Source organism: Peromyscus leucopus, chromosome 6, assembly GCF_004664715.2.
Source record: "Peromyscus leucopus breed LL Stock chromosome 6, UCI_PerLeu_2.1, whole genome shotgun sequence".
Lineage (NCBI taxonomy): Eukaryota > Metazoa > Chordata > Mammalia > Rodentia > Cricetidae > Peromyscus > Peromyscus leucopus.
This window is the reverse complement of record NC_051068.1, coordinates 35,569,242-35,586,256: the sequence shown is the minus strand read 5'-3', so window position 1 is coordinate 35,586,256 and position 17,015 is coordinate 35,569,242. Positions and strand designations below refer to the sequence as shown.

The window sequence follows — 17,015 nt, the reverse complement described above, 5'->3', positions numbered from 1 at the left end:
CTTATCCATGTGATGTTTTCAATGTAAGAAGCTGTAACCAGGAAGTCAGTAAAAACATTGAGAAATACTGATGGGCATTTGATGAAGCTGTTGTCTCCTCCTCAATAGCAGCTCAAGTCAAGTAGTGAATGGTGAAGATTTAATTTGTATACCTGTAGTAGGAGAGGAGCTTTGAAAATTACAGCTAAACAAAGCTTTATTTCATGTAAGCCTTTCAGTTTATGACTGTTACTGTGCTTCAGGAAGGGAAGAGCAGTGTTAGGATGGCCCTGCAAGTAAAAGGGGTTCTTTCCACCCTTTTAGTGGCCTTGGATGTAGTGCTAATGGCTTCCACTTCAGCTTACTAGAGAAGCAGGGGCATTTTCCTGTTTGTTCTGACAGTGTTGCTCTGCTTCTGCACAGTGTTTCTCTGAGGAAAAATGGTGATAGTCAATGTCAGCCCTTGGGCTCCTATTTCTACTCTTTATGTCCTTTGGCAATTGCTGAGTTACTGAGTAAGATGGAGTATTTGGATGAGAATTAAATTGCATAATGCATTTAAAGTTTCCAAACAAGGTGGTAGCTAGGAGAACAGAAAAACACCAGTGTCTTTTGGCTGAAGCAGTGTGGAATAGAAAGTACCCAGAGGGAGCTGAAACATCTTTGTCTTCACCTTGAGTGACTGGCAAGCTGTCACAGTTGTGAGGAGAGTGGAAAAGTCACTCTTTCTGTCATTACTTCCACCCACAAAGTGAAGTAGGAAATGTTGCAGGGATCAAGACTCTGAGCATCTCACTAACTAAAAGCTGCCCCTTAATGAAGTTCATGCTCTTAGAACCTTGAAAACTTCACCTTGACCGCAGATTGTGCTTGTCTAAGTACATTATTTCAGATGTGTGTGATCCATTGAACAGTGTGTGTCCCATGGATGCACTGATGCACCTGTCCTGAGTACTGTGGTGGAAGGACCACATGCTTCCCTCAAGGAGCTTACAGTCTACAGGGAAAGACCTATAATTTAGAGCATATACAAACAACATAGAGTATAGTGAGGCCAAATGGCTGGATGACCACATACCTTTCTAGTGGGATCAGAAGCAGGTATGTTCCTGGGCTTACTCCTGTCTGCTCTTAGAGTCTCTTTCTCATCTTCATACAATTTTGAAGTAAGTGTCTCTTGCTTCTGTTTACTTACTGTGCATGGCAGCCCAACTCTGTCTTATGAATTCTAGACAGACTTTGAGCCAGATACTCCATTAGATATTAGATATTAGATATCTCTGACCAGGTACCTCATTGATACCTCAAACACACTTTCAAAACTTTAATCACCTTTCCTCTCAGATAGATTTTCTTATGTCATTACTCAATTGTTTTGTTACTAATGTCACTCAATATAAACGTTTGAAAAAATACCTGATTATTCTTTAAATTGTTTTCCTTCTACTTGATATTTACAGTAATTTGGTAAGAAATGATAATTTTTGAAAATACTAAGTTGAAGTCCTAGTTCTCCAAACAGTACTACAAATACTTTATCGAGCTGTTGGAACCCTGCGAAGGTGGTGGGAATGATGTTATGGTAGCTGCAAGTGGAGATGTAGTACATGTAGATTCTAAGGGGACTAATATTTATTGGTGGATTTTTTTCTTGCTTCCTTAATTTTTTTGGTTTTGTTGAGTATATTTTCCTGAGGAGCAAGAAAGCTGGTAATTATGCTTTCATGTTTTTTGTAACATGGTAATTTTATTTTAAAATTTCAATAAAGATTAATTGAAAACTAATGTAAATGTTTTCTCACACCTTGCAAAATAATGAGTATTTTTCTGTTTTCATGTGTACCCTTTGTTCAAAGTTTACAGAAATTAGAAATGCTAATTGAAGATAAAGTAAAGGAATAAAGTTAGTAATATAATAATGCTATGTGATGGACTTTATGTTGTTATTAAAATGTAGCCACACATTTTACATAAGTTATCAAAGAGCCAGAGCATCAGTAAAATTAGGAAAGTAAATAAAGTAAGTTATAAGGCTCAGATATAGGTTCCATCTCATGGAGTGGGCCTGAAGTAAAGTCGGATATTGGTTGGTTACTCCCACAAGCCTCGTGACACCATTGACCTTGCATATCTTGCAGGCAAGACTCCATTATAGATCATAGATCACAGGGTTTGTGGGTATATTAGTATAATGAACTCCCTAAAGATAGGTCCTTAACATGTCAGGCAGTGTATCTTTAGAAAAAACTACTGCGTAGTATTCCTGTAAATAGACTATTGCCAATCACTAAAATTGGGGATAAGTTTGATCAGCTGAAGGAGTAGCATTCAGACTAACAAATACATATAAGCAGATATGTGAGAACTCAAATTTCTTCCTAATCATATATGTACTGGGACAGCTGCCTAACATATCACCCAGTGTATATTTTGGGAGCTTAAGCACTGAACCCTGGTATGGTTTCTAGGATCTTTCCCCTTCCCCAGTCCTTTTGAAACTGTTTGTCATTATTAAAATGAATCTGTGATTTTATTTTAAAAAGGCTCACGTTACAGGGACTTAAGTGAACATATTTGACTATTTGAGGTTCTAAAGAATTATTCCCAGATAATGTTTTAACTACTATATTTTGGACAAAAACATTCCCATGCATTCTTTCCAGAATTTTCCATGGCCAGACATCTGGACTTTTTCTTATACCTTTTTCATCAGTAGGTGAAAGGCAAGAGAAATGGTTGGGAGAACTTTTTAATATCCCTTAAATATCCTAAATTGAAATGAAAGACTGTGATTAGTAAGCCTCTATTGATAGCAGTGATGTAATATGGACTTATAAGTGAGTATTCTAGAGCTGGAATACTGCCACAAGTTAGAAATTAGACATTTGTTGTTTTCCCTCTGGCTCAATATAGTTTTATCCTGTAGTTTTTATGTAGTCAAAATTATATATAATGATCATGTCCTTCCTTGCTAATGTAAAATGGCATTTCTTTATAACAGAATGATAGCAAATGGTAGATCTTCAAGATGTGGATTTTGTTTTTTAAATGTCATTACTTGGGAAAATGAAATGTTGATAACCTTAATCTATGACCCTGCAAATGGCCCGTCCAATCCATGTATCTAGGAATTACTGCTCAGTAACAGAATGAAGTTCATATCTGCCAGAATTTGGTTGTTGCTTTCCAGATTCATCTATTCTCCTTCCTCTTGCTGTAGATAGCTGGTAAGCAAGTCATATATCATATGTCTTATTGACTTCTTTGTTTTATGTAGAGTTGTTTTCTTTTTATATAGGGTTCTCTCCATTTTATATAGACCTCTTCCTTTTACATGAAATTCTCTTCATTTTTCGTGGAGTCCTCCTCCTGTCCTTTCCTCTCCTCAAAGTTGTTGTACTCATCCTTTGACTCCTGTAACAGGGTCTATAAGAAACTTTAATGTACTCTCTTCAGTGCTTCTGTGGGACATTTTATTCTACTAACAGGATTATTTTCATTTTTACTTTTCTTGCCATTTTCTCACTTAAATTTTATCACATAATTAATATCCAGTATTTCCTTCTTCTACTTGAAAGGACACTGTTTTTAACTACTGATGATTTTTGGTAGAAGTAAAATTTTGTGTTCCTTGATAAGAATCCCCAGTGTTGATCTGCTGTCCATACCCATGAGTTTTCTACTTCATTCTAGATTGTTCTCTACTCTACCCTATAGAAGTGCATGTTGTTTCCTGTTCTCACTTGTTTTTCATTTGGGGCATCAAACCCAGGATCCTAGGTCTGCCAGGTGAGTGCTGTAGTGCCGAGCTCATCTCCAGCCTCCACACTCTTACTCACACTTCCACCTTCCCATTGCCCTCCCTCTGATGTGACATTTCCTCTCTCTTAAGAAGGAAAACTGTCAGACTAGTCTGAAGAAGCCAGGAAATTACACAATCAACACTTCGTCTCCTTAGCCATTGATTATTTCTGTTTGAAATATTGCTTACCATGAATAAATCTTGTGACGTTTTACTTTATCGTCTATGTATAATACATGCTTTATCATATATGTGTCTCTGACAGAAGCAAACCTTAAATTTATGTAACTGAAGCCAGTTTCATGTTTTAAGAAAAAAATCACTTTTAGTGTCTATATAATAAAATATATTTGAATTATATCTTGGTTGGGTGTTTTATGTTTAGAGTTCTTTCTATACATATTGTTGCTAAGTTTTTCTCTTGAGCAATCAATCACTCCTACTTTCAGTTGTCTCTGTTCTTTATATGTAAGCTAAAACAATACCATTCATTTTCGTATCAATGAAATCATGTTATTCAACATATTTTGTTAAACTTACTATGTGATTCCAGAGCAAGTATTAATGCTATTTTTATTTTTCCTTTGGTGGACAAGACTGTAGTTATTTAAATCTTACTTAGCTTCCTTTAAAAATGTTCAAATTCTTTATGAACTACTGTCTAAGAGTCCCTTAGAGTAAATATAGATCTAAGTGTCAAAACCCACAGCAAAGATGACAGAAAAATAACAAATGATCAAAAGTATTAGATCTATTTGGCTTGCTGCAGCAATGGAAACTGCATGCCAATAAAACCAAAAAGCTTTTCTCAAAGATCTGAGGGGCTAGGGAGATGGCTCAGTGCTCCCACACATGCATGAAGAACAAAATTTGCATCTCCAGACCTTGTATAAATGCAAGATGGGTGTGTCAGCCTGCTTGTGAATGTTGTGCTAGGGAGGCAGAGGCAGGGAATTTCAGGAGCAAGCTGGCTGGCTAGACTAGCCATATGGGTGAGCTCTGGACTCAATTGAAAGACTGCCTCAATGAATAAGGTCCCTCACTTACTGTTCATCCTCTCTTATCTGGCTTCAACTCCCTTAAGTCTGTAGAACTGTTTTAGCTCCTGTGACAGCACAGGCCCAAGTCCTTGAGGACTTTTAATCCTTTATATGACTTCATTCTGTGAAAACACTCTCATTTTTGCCCCACCCATGGCCTATCCTATAGTGAGGGCCACTTACCAAATCCACCTGCACCTGAACACCTACAAGTCAATGAATGTTACCTTGGAAGATCCAGTTTTAAAGTGAAAACTTAAGTTAGCATATGCGTTTAATATCCACATCATTGTTAATTGCTAGCTTAGCAGTAGCTGTTATTAAAACAGTAAAATGTTTCCTGTGAATAAGGTAGAGAATAACCAAGGAAGACTTCTACATTATCCTCAGACTTCTTACACACACACACACACACACAACACACACACAAGTGTGTTTATATGTATGCCAACATACATACATAAACACATCCACACATAAATACATATATATGTAGTAAGTAAATTATTGATGCATAAATCAATAAAATTTTGAAGGAGAAAGAGAGAGAGAACTAGTTTAGTATTTAAATGTAAAAATATAGGCTCCATTGTGAATCAAATGCTAATTGTCAGAATGTGGAATAGGAGTAGGATTGTTAAAAATGTAACAGTGTCATGAAGTTTCCACCCCCTCGAAAAGAGGGTGTCACTGGACTATTGTTAGAGGAATGAGCCTTGTCAGCAAAGTACTTGGCACCCACAGTACTATGGTCACAGTGAGAGGTCACATGTTTGTATTTTTGTCTTATAGAAAATGATGTATTAAAATATGATTTCTTTTTTTTCCTTGTGTGTATAATGCGCATGTGTGTGCATATTCAGCTTTGCATGTGGTAGGTACACACATGAGAACAGGCATGTACATGGAGGGCTAGAGAAGTTGATGTTGGGACTCATCCTCCATTGCTCTACCACCTGACTCCCCCAAGGCATTCTTCCCACTCAGACTCAGAGTCACCCTCTGTCTCGTCTCCCTAGCCAGTTTGCTCTGAGCAACCTCTTGTCTGTCTCTTCAGCACTGAGGTCAGACTGCCATGCCCATCCAGCATTTTGTGAGTCCTGGAGATCAGAACTCCAACCCTTGTGCTTTAAGGGCAAGTATGTTAACCATGGAGCTATCTCCCTAGCACTAAAATGTTTTTTTTAATTAGCATTTTAAAATTGCCATAATAGAAACAACAAATATAAGTATATTGCAATTGGGAACATATTATATTTTTAATATCATCAATAAAAGACCTGTAGAAGAGAAAGTAATAGCTATAAAAACAAAAACAAATGGACATTTAAAACATGACTAGCTGACAAAGGTTTCCATTGGCCCCATATCGGGCCCTGGGAGTCATCCAGTCAGCTGCAGAACAGGATGGGGATCAATACCTGGAGCAGGCCATAGGAAGCAAGTGAGCCTTTCAGGAATTGAATCAGCACACCTTCAGAGGAAAACCCACGAAGGTCAACTTGAAAATATCAGTTAAAGGAAGAAGCACCAGTGCACTACAATAGATGAGTCCAAGGGGGCTGTGGTAAGGTGAGATAGGGGTAGAGTTATCGAGACCCCATAAGAAATTAACCACACTTCCCCTGCAGAATAGGGGTCCATACTATGGAGAAACTTCTATGAATAGAATCTACACTGAACAACGGAAAGACAAAAGTAATGAATAAACTGTAAAAGACTGCCAGTTAAAAAATTAGTTTATCACATTTTTAAAAACAACTACAGGAACAGTACATGTTTAAACAAGTTATAAAGAAAAACAGTTTTTGTTTTTTTGTTGTTACTGTTTTGTTGCTCATGGTTTTAGGTATTTTATTCTACAGTCATTTGCCCCCATTGCCTTTGTTCAGGGCTGTACACAACAGTGAGAATTACATGCAGAGGAGATTCTTACCTCATGGGGAAGAGAGGAAGCTAAGATAAAGATAGATAGGTAGGGCCATGGTACCATAGCCTATCCAAAGACATGTCCCCCAGTTGTCCTAACTTCTTGTCACTGGATACCAAGTACTAAAGATTTCATCACTTCCCTATAGTGCCAAAGGCTGGTGACAGAGCATTAAACCTATGAGCATTTGGATGACACAGAAAATCCATACTGCAGGAAAAATAAAGCAGCAAGGCAAAATCTGGGAAGCTGAAGAGAAAGGTCAAAGGTTATGTTAAAAAAATCTGAAATTTAAGGAAACTCTTATCACATAAAGGCAAAGGATATTAATTTTATGTATTATAGTAAATGAGAATGAGAATAAAAATCACATCAGAAACATGTTTAAATGAGCTAAAGAATTTAGGAAAGATTGAAGAAAGTAAAAGCTATTTGAATCAGAGTTTAGCAATTATAACTCTGGAGAAAGAAATTAGAAAGGGATCACAAATAAAGGAGAGAATTTTTTGAGATGGAGTTAGAAAAAAATAAATGATAAAATCAATAAATAAGGCCGTAAAAGTGCAAGAAGAGGAAGGAACAATATAAAGATAAAAAATCTAATGACTAGAAAGAATAAAAGATGAGAATGAGCAAGTCACATTTACAATATCTAAATTACTGGGGATATATAGTTTCTAATGAGGAAAACAAAGTCAATTAGAATCATCAACTCAAATTGTCATAAAATGTTTAAAAGACAAGATTGTAAAATACATCTTTTTTCCTTTTATCTTTTTTATTCATTTTATATACCAATAATACATCTTCAAGTTGGTGAAAATTAACACCAAATAACAAATACTGACACATGTTTCTAGGAACCTTATGAAATTTAAAGAAAATACTTTGGATACCCATAAAATGTGGAAAAATTGACAAATGAGGGAGAATCAGATTGTCGTGATACTTTTTTTTTTTTTTTTTTTTTTTTTGGTTTTTCGAGACAGGGTTTCTCTGCGTAGCTTTGCGCCTTTCCTGGAGCTCACTTGGTAGCCCAGGCTGGCTTCGAACTCACAGAGATCCGCCTGGCTCTGCCTCCCGAGTGCTGGGATTAAAGGCGTGCGCCACCACCGCCCGGTCTATACTTTTAAACACCATATTTTTCCTTCAGGGAGAAGTAAAAAGTAGGTCTTGTCTATAGCAACTACAAATAATTAATATGCAATAAATCAGGAAATAGTCTTCCTATTCTTTCTCCCTGAAGAATTTTCAGAAAACAATGATTTGAGAAATCTTAATCCAAATATATCTTAAACTCAGATATAGATGTGTTTAGAGGGGATCTTAGGGAAGAGTATGTCTAAGTCCTTAACTGAAAACTGACAAAGAGAAACATCCAATACTTTGTCAGACTTTGGTAACAAAAGATTGCATCAGGTGGGGTTAGCTTTCTCTTAATGAAATACATCATCTCGTAATGATAAAGTGATAGAGTCCTAGAATAATACTTGACATTCTCAAAGGAATTAGTAGATCTTAACAAGACTTTCACCTTCACAAAGAGAAACAAGTTCACAGTCAGATGGGCAAAATACTATCTCAAACTTTATACAACTGAGTGAATGAATAACATGAATGCCTGCATAAGCCAAATGTTGAATTATATACCATGAGAGTTCAATCACCAAAATTTGTGCTGCTGGAATTTCTGTGGTCTAAATGACCCAGTTTTCTCAAAATAAACCACATGTGGAAAAAAAAAAAGTGGAGTCTGTAGTTTGAGATGAAAAGACATATCAAAAATAATTAGTAAACCTAAGCTATTTATACATATAACTATATAATTTAGGTTGTGAAGCTATAAAGAGAAGGAAGATGATTATCATAAAAGGATAGTGGTTTATAGAGGGAGAGGGTTTTAATTAAGACAACACACAAGGGTATCTTTAGTATACTTGGCAAAAATCAGCTTCTTTAGCTATGCAATGGTTACAAGATCATTTCCTTCTTGCATGCAATATTAACCGATTTTGATAAATTTGCATGAAATTTTACAATTAAAATGATCTTTCTGGTGCTGTGAATTGTTTGAGGTCCACTCTCCCACTGAACTCTACCTTCATGTCACAGTGAAGTATTTTTGATGTCTTCTGTGGTATAAGGTATAAAATAAGCTTTCAGTAACATTTAAAACCTAATTAATGGTGATATAGATCATCTTTCTGGAAGGGAAACTCATCAAGAAATTATTTTAGTCAATGGTAAACTGCCCATTTTAGAAAGTTTTCATTTAAACATCTAAAATTATGGTCATGCAATTTTCCCATCTATATTTTAAATTTTGTAGTTGAATAAGGAAGTGAAAATATCCAAGATAATTATAAAACTGAAACTCATGTTTTAATTGAAGCATAGATCCCCATATCACAGTAAATACTGTAGTAGCACCTCTCCAGCATGTGGTCACAGTCTGTGACAGTGACAGATAATGCAGTAGAAGCATCTTAGGAAACAGAAGGGTAATTAGATCCTCTCATCATGGTGTACACATGACACTAGCAGGAAATAAAAGAAACACAACTTGAGGTGTTTTAGACAATGGAAATGTTTACCCTTCAAACACAAGAAATATTTCTTAAATTAGACATGAAAGATCAGGAGAGAGCATTATATTTTGCACATAAAAATTGATCACTTCAGTCTTAAATACCCCTCTCAATTGATAAGGAAAAGTCTTGGATAAATTTTGATACTCTTTCATCATAAAAATACTCAGAGGAAAGTTAGATAACAAAGAAACTATCTCAGCATAATTAAGGCCTCACAAAATGCCCAGAGCTACATTCCTAAGCAATGGAGCAAAGCTGAATGCTTTCTCTGTGAATTCTAGTGTATTAGAATGACCAAACTCTGTTTGATATACTATGGAGAATTTATCAAGGTGTCTGTGCAAGGTAAAGATTTACACTACATTGGACAGGAAGAAATAAAACTTGTCTCTGTTTCATAAGATACTTGTGTAGGGTACCACTTAGAAGTAATGAATGGGTTTAGCCAACTTGCAGGACAAAAAATTAACATCCCCACAGATCATCCATCTTTTATGAATTAACATTGAGCAGACTGCAAAAGAAACCAAACATAGTTGCAGTTATAATAGCATTTAGAAGAATGGACTGCTTAGATCTAAATGTAACCAATATGGTAAGATTTGTATTAATGCAGACTTCAAAAAAATTGCCAAGATTAAAGACATTTCGAGTGGTCATGGACTGTAGAGTTGATATTAGGATGCCAGTACTACCCAGGTGGTCTTTGTGTAATATTTGCCAATACTATGACAGACAGTTCTTGTCAAAAAACACAATGATGGCTTGTGTAAAAAACGAAAACATAGTCTAGTATAAAATTCATATGGAATCTCAAGGGCATCAAAATAGTAAAAAAAAAAAAAAATAGAAAAAGTTGGATGGTTGAAGCTTAGTGGTTTAAACACTGCAGTGTTGCAGTAATCAAAACCAGTGTTGATTGGAATAGGACATCAGAGACAGCAAAATCATGAGCTTTTGTGTTTTAGATTTTGGAGAACTCTCCATCTTTCGGTCTCTGTCTCTTGAGTGCAGGGATGGCAGGAATGAACTACTATGCATGTTTGCTTTTAAGAGAAATATGAAATGATTCTCCCTGAGTTTCCTTTTTCTCATGATGGAATAACAGGGAGTGAACTTGCCTTCCTCTTGTTACCAGGAGAATACTTGACACAATGTGTGAATCTAAATGTTTTATACATTGAATGATGGCCCTCAGATTCCTATAAACCAAGGCAGAGGGCAGGGGGCTAGGCATAATTGAATGGGCTCTGTGATTTCCTTGACACCTTTTCTGGGAGGATATTCTAGATTGCCATATAGAAAAGATGTTCTCAGGTGATTCTTAGTAACCTTGCTGAGTTGAGATGGTGATTAGAATTGAGGAAGCTGTAAGCAAGGTCTGTAGGCAAGGGAACTACTCTTTGAACTAGCTTTGGAAAGCTGTGTGCACCTTGAATCTTTGAAGCTGTGAATACATAGGTACAATATCCACAAAGCTAGGTAAATCAACTATATGCCTTTATTGGACAGTTTCTATCCTACATAGTTGGGAAAAGTTCTGTCTCCACCAAGCCAGCATTCAGTTGCCACTGCTCACCAGGGACATCAGCCCAGAAGGATAGCAATACCAGCATAGTTACAATTATTTCTATAGCAGAGCTCACTCTAGATCCATTCTAATCTAGATTCACTCCAAAACAAACAAAACCAACCTTCAGTAATGGACTCCATCGGATTAAGTTGTTTCACCCACAATTTAATTGTGAAAACACAGCCCAACGCATATTAAAGAATATAGCAAAATGCAAGCATTTACCAGTGTAGTATTCACAATTCCTTCATCCAAACAAAATTGTTATATATGAGATGAAGTAGCAGTGAAATTTAGCACTTTTGTGCAGGGATTTTGTTAGAAAAGGCAGAAAGGAATGTTTAAGAGAAAAGGGAGAGAATCGTGAGACAGTATAGAAAGAACAAGACAATTTACAGTAACTGGAAAGATAAAAATCTGAGAGTTTGAAAATAAAATCTGAAATGTGAATTAATATGATGTGTATGACAGCTTTTACCCTAAATAGGAACATATAAGTGCTCTTAAAGGTAACCAATTGACTCTTTTCCAAATGTAGCAGAAGAAAAAAAGTTATTAAGTTAAGAGAACAGAGCCATAGGAACATAGGGACTGGTGTACAGGAACCAGCATTGTAAGAGAAAGAGTACCAAGCATGGAGTGGTAGAAGGAGGACAGGAAATCAATAGCATCCTCATTTATGTAGGAAGTTCCAGGCTTGCTTGAGAACCTGTCTCATAAAAAGAAAGAATATTATATATTTTATACTATGTTTGTCTAAGGAAATGGGAGAGAAGGGGGAAAGGGGAAAGAGGGGATGATAGAATAATAGGCAAATATCTTGAGAGCTATAAATCCTAAGGTTTATGAAAATCAACCAACCACCAGCAGGACCAAGACTAACACTAAAACACCACAGAACATCATAAAAAATTCAAAGCCCATGTTAAAGAGGACATTACAAAATAACTTACTGGTGAAAAGCAGGCACCAACTCATTTAAAAGTGACTTGAACACAACATTTGGCCAATGATGTCAGAGGCCCAGAAGCACCTGGAAAGCTTAGCATCATTAGCAAGTAGTTATGTGTAACAGTCACTCACCACTACAAACACGTGGAAATTGTTAAAATAAAACGTGGACCATAGCAAAAATTGGAGAAAGTAACATGCCACCAGCAAGAGTCATCCACGGCTTTCATGGTGGCTTCGAGGATGCAAAACGATCCCCTAGGAAAATCATTTAGGTTCTCTGAGTTAAACAAACACTTGAAGTATAAACCAGTAACCTCATTCTTAGGCATTTCTCAAGGGAAATGAAAATTTCTTCTCATGTAAAGTCATGCAAGTGAATGTTCGGATGAGTTATGATTGTGATAATAGCTAGAAAAAATGAGAGTGTCCTTTAACCCTACTTGGATGAATTTGAAAGGACCTAATCACAAAAAGCAATTCTATTTATTTATGCATCTTATATTCTCCAAAAAAACAAGTTCAGTGATAGAAAATAGATTAGTGATTCCTAGGGCCTATCAAGGAGGAAAAGACCTCACTGTGTGAGATTTCTTGAGCAGGGGACACTATTCTATGCCCTGATTATGATGACATCACATACATTGATATACATGTTAAGTTTCACAATATAAGAGAGACTTGTATAATGAAAACCAAAAGTCATGGTTGGAAGAAATGAAAATCTAAGTAACACTCAAAATGACTGAAAGCATTACTGTTGTTATAATATCAATACTGTCCAAATTAGCCCACAGTTCATTGCCTACAATTCATTACTCACAAAAATCTCAGTTTTTTATGTAGAAATAGAAAAATCAGTTGTAAAATTCAGTTGAATTCGTTGGTCAATAATAGCAGAGGACTGTGACACATCACTTTAATGGACACATCATGTTTCCAGATAGAAAATGCATAAGAAGATATTAGTGCATATGCTACACTTTGGACCAAATGCACATCATAACCCCCCCACACACACACTCTCCCTCTCTTACACACACACACATACACACACACACACACACACACACACACACACACACACACACAGGGGCGGGGGGGAGAGAGGACAGAGGGGAGGGCAATAACACATTCATGTAGGAGGTACAGAATATATGTTGTTTTACACAGCCCAGGGAACAGAGTCCAGGCTAGATGAGATTTAGGACAGAAAACAAGGCCTAACAAAAATAAGGCGGTTCAGAAGATGACCACTTATGACTGCGATGTATAAACCAAACTGAAAGGAATTTCACAAACACTGAAACTCATCAAGTACACCTGACAGCCAGCACATCAATGAATGACATTTCAGAGCAAATATTAAATTTGCTTGAAAAGGACAGGAAATGGAGATTGCAACATATGAAAACTCACCGGGTACTGCAAAGAACAGGTTTAAAAGGGAAACTTATAGAACTAAATACATTCAAAAGTTGAGGGGTGTTGCTGGAGGGCTTCTCTCCAGGTTCCCCAAGCCCCACAGTCTCACAATCCACGTATAAAATAATCACTCAGATGCTTATATTACTTATAAACTGTATGGCCATGGCAGGCTTCTTGCTAACTGTTCTTTTATCTTAAATTAACCCATTTCTATAAATCTATACCTTGCCACTTGGCTGGTGGCTTACCGGCGTCTTTACATGTTGCTTGTCCTGGCGGTGGCTGCAGTGTCTCTCTCTCTCTTTCTTCCTGTTTCCCCAATTCTCCTCTCTCCTTGTCCCGCCTATACTTCCTGTCTGGTCACTGGCCATCAGTGTTTTATTTATATAGAACAATATCCACAGCACTTCCCCTTTTCTTCTTTTTTTAAAAAGGAAGGTTTTAACTTTAACATGGTAAAAGTACATATAACAAAACAATTATCGAGCAAGAATTACAGTTACAATATTAAAGAAGATGCCCTATCTATCTTATATTTGTGAGTTTAAGGTTTTATATCTAACTTATCTTTTATCATAACTGAGTAAATTACAACTATCTAGGCTTTAACCATATCAAAGACCTGAGAAGGAACATAATGGTACTTGAGAAATGGTAGATGGATGCAAGCAACTTTCGGGAATCTTGCAAGAGTAGACCAAGACAGCTGGCAGCCTGGACAGTCACCTAAAGTTTTTTAGCATTGTTGGTGTATTCAAATTGGCTACAGGCCTAGAGTATCTGACAGACCATTTTCAGAAGCAGGAATTTTGAAAGACCGTCTTACCCTGTCTTGGCAGAGTACAGTGGTCGCTTTCCTTGTGTCCCACTTGTCCAGGAAGGACAGCATTGTATTTGTACTGTCAGCCATCAAGGCAAGGGCAGTTCTTTACCCAGTAGGCCATTTTGTGCCAAAAAGACAAACTTCCAAATGGAAATGTCTTAGAAGCCCAACATTCTCTCGGGATCAATTGGTGCAGCCAGGAGCAATTGTGTCTCACGTCAACAGAATTCTAAGTTATTTAAATGCCATATTCTCTAGGTTTATAAAGTATTTGAAGATATATCTATCTGAAATATATCTATGTATACCTACAAGACTTAACTAACATGGCTACAAATATGATTATCATAGATGACTAATTATTAATCTATTTTTAATTATCCATTACAATTTTAAAAGAGTTAAACATAATACCTCAAACAAGAATAGAAATATATATATATATATATATATATAGTATAACAAAATTAACTTCAAGTTTGTATCAATAAACTAAAATTTATACCAATGTAAAACATTTTAAACATAAACTAAAATCTATACCAATGTAAAACATTTTAAACAAGTTGTTCTTTAAAAGTAGGTTCATTAATCTACCCTTTTCTGTTATCATCTCTATATCCTCTTATATATCTATATCATATCCCCTTTTCTTTTTTAGAAAGAGATCACATAATCAATCTGTTTTAAATAAAAATGTTGTTTTTTCTCTGTCCCACACCAGAGGGCTCTTCTGATTTGGGACACAAGAATGTCTTAACCATTTTTTTTTAAGCAATATTTCTGGGTTTAGAGGGGGAGTGAGCCAATTCCACCTCTAAAGCCAGCTTGGTATATTTGGGAATTTGGGCGTAGTATCTCTTACTACTTCCTGCTGGAGGGGGGCGCTGTATCTTATGGAGATGCAAAGAAAATTTTAGGCCTATGGGGTAGTCCGTGAGGCTGTATTGTGTGAATCAGTTGCCTTGAAACCACTCTGGATGTTGGATCATCTGGGCCATGGTGTCTTTGGAGACCTTTCAGGGGGTCTTGGCTGGTGAAACCTGGTGTATCTTAATCTGAAACAAATGCACAGCCTCTGGCTTTCTGTGGAAACAAAAGCAGAACCTCTTTTCCAAAGCAACATATCCTTAAATCCAAATTTTGAAGTCAAGGTACCTTTAAAATATACATTTTGGCATAACACAACAGCTTTTGCAATCAAATGTTTTTCTTCAGTTACGAATAACAAAGAGAACATAATCCAGATTCTCTGTGTGGTAGCCATCTTTACGTTGAGCCTATTGCTTTAAACTGCACCATTCTAAGACTGAAACTGCCCTGTGGCTGCTGGCTCCGCCCACTTCAGCTTCCCAACATGGCAGTGGTACGTGTCCCCCAGCTCTGGGAGTCATCAAGTCTCAGAAATAGTGGGTCTAAGCTTTTATCAAAGAAGCATGTAGCTCAGAAACTTTTTTTTTTTAAATAATAGTAAAGACTAAATCTACCACATAGCTTAATGTGCCGCTGGCAGACACCTCATTTCCGCCATACTGCCAGTCAAACGCAAACGCCAGGAACCCGCCAGTGTTCAAACCTGTGTTTTGCGGCATCTAGCTGCCCGTATGAGACAAGAAGCAGGAACCTGGTTTTGGCTCTGTTTAGAATTGGTTATTAAATATTCTCAGGTTTAAGGTGGAAACTCGAGCTGTTGGGTGCCATTTGTTGCTGGAGGGCTTCTCTCCAGGTTCCCCAAGCCCCACAGTCCCACAATCCACGTATAAAATAATCACTCAGATGCTTATATTACTTATAAACTGTATGGCCATGGCAGGCTTCTTGCTAACTGTTCTTTTATCTTAAATTAACCCATTTCTATAAATCTATACCTTGCCACGTGGCTGGTGGCTTACCGGCGTCTTTACATGCTGCTTGTCCTGGCGGTGGCTGCAGTGTCTCTCTCTCTCTCTCTCTCTCTCTCTCTCTCTCTCTCTCTCTCTCTCTCTCTCTCTCTCTCTCTCTCTCCTTCTTCCTGTTTCCCCAATTCTCCTCTCTCCTTGTCCCGCCTATACTTCCTGTCTGGTCACTGGCCATCAGTGTTTTATTTATATAGAACAATATCCACAGCAGAGGGGAGCTTGAGCAACCTGTTAAACCACAATGAAACAAAATTTTAAAAAGCTTAAGTCTGGTAAAATGAAAACAATATTATTAAAAGTAAATTAAATATAGATTAAAAACAGTAGAAAACATGGGCAAAAGTAATAATCTTGAAAGGGGCAGAACATTCATAAGAGTGAAATGTGTGAGTATGTAAAATTGCTTTGGTTTTTTGAGACAGTCTTTTTGTATATCCCTGGCTGTTTTGGAACTTGCTCTGTAGATCAGGCTGGCTTTAAATTCACAGAGACCCACCTGCCTATGTCTCCCAGGTGCTGGTATTAAAGGTGTGTGCCACCAACTCCTGGCTGAAATCTCTTAGTGAAGTAGTCATGGGCATTTTTGTGTATGTGGCTGTAAAAATCTCCTAGAAAAGTGAGACTCTTGGCTTGAGATCCAGAGACATAGAGGCCTGATGGCCCAGACCCCAGTAGTGCATGGACATGATTGGATGTGGCTCTAAGATTAAGGTAGCCATCTTGTAACTAACTAGCTACACAAAGTAGGATTTCACCATTCTTAGCAGGCATAGTGGGAAAAGTATCAGGCTTAGCCTGACCATGACACTCCATTTCAGAAAGACCTCAGTTGAGTTTACTACAAAACAAACTTAGCCAGGACATGGAGACTAGATACTCATTCAACTTCAGCACCACTCTGCCAGACTCTGGGAAAAGTCTTCTGGATCTGTATTCAGGGAGGGAGACCTGGATCCAACTCAGAATCTGCATTGGAACATGAACTCTCATTGCAAGCTGC

General features: G+C 37.0%; 1 protein-coding gene across 10 annotated transcripts in view; it reads left to right on the top strand.

The window, feature by feature from the left end:
• Nucleotides 1–17,015, top strand: part of Nbea (neurobeachin) — a 544,486-nt gene that overhangs the window by 222,569 nt on the left and 304,902 nt on the right. The gene's annotated exons all lie outside the window — the stretch shown is intronic.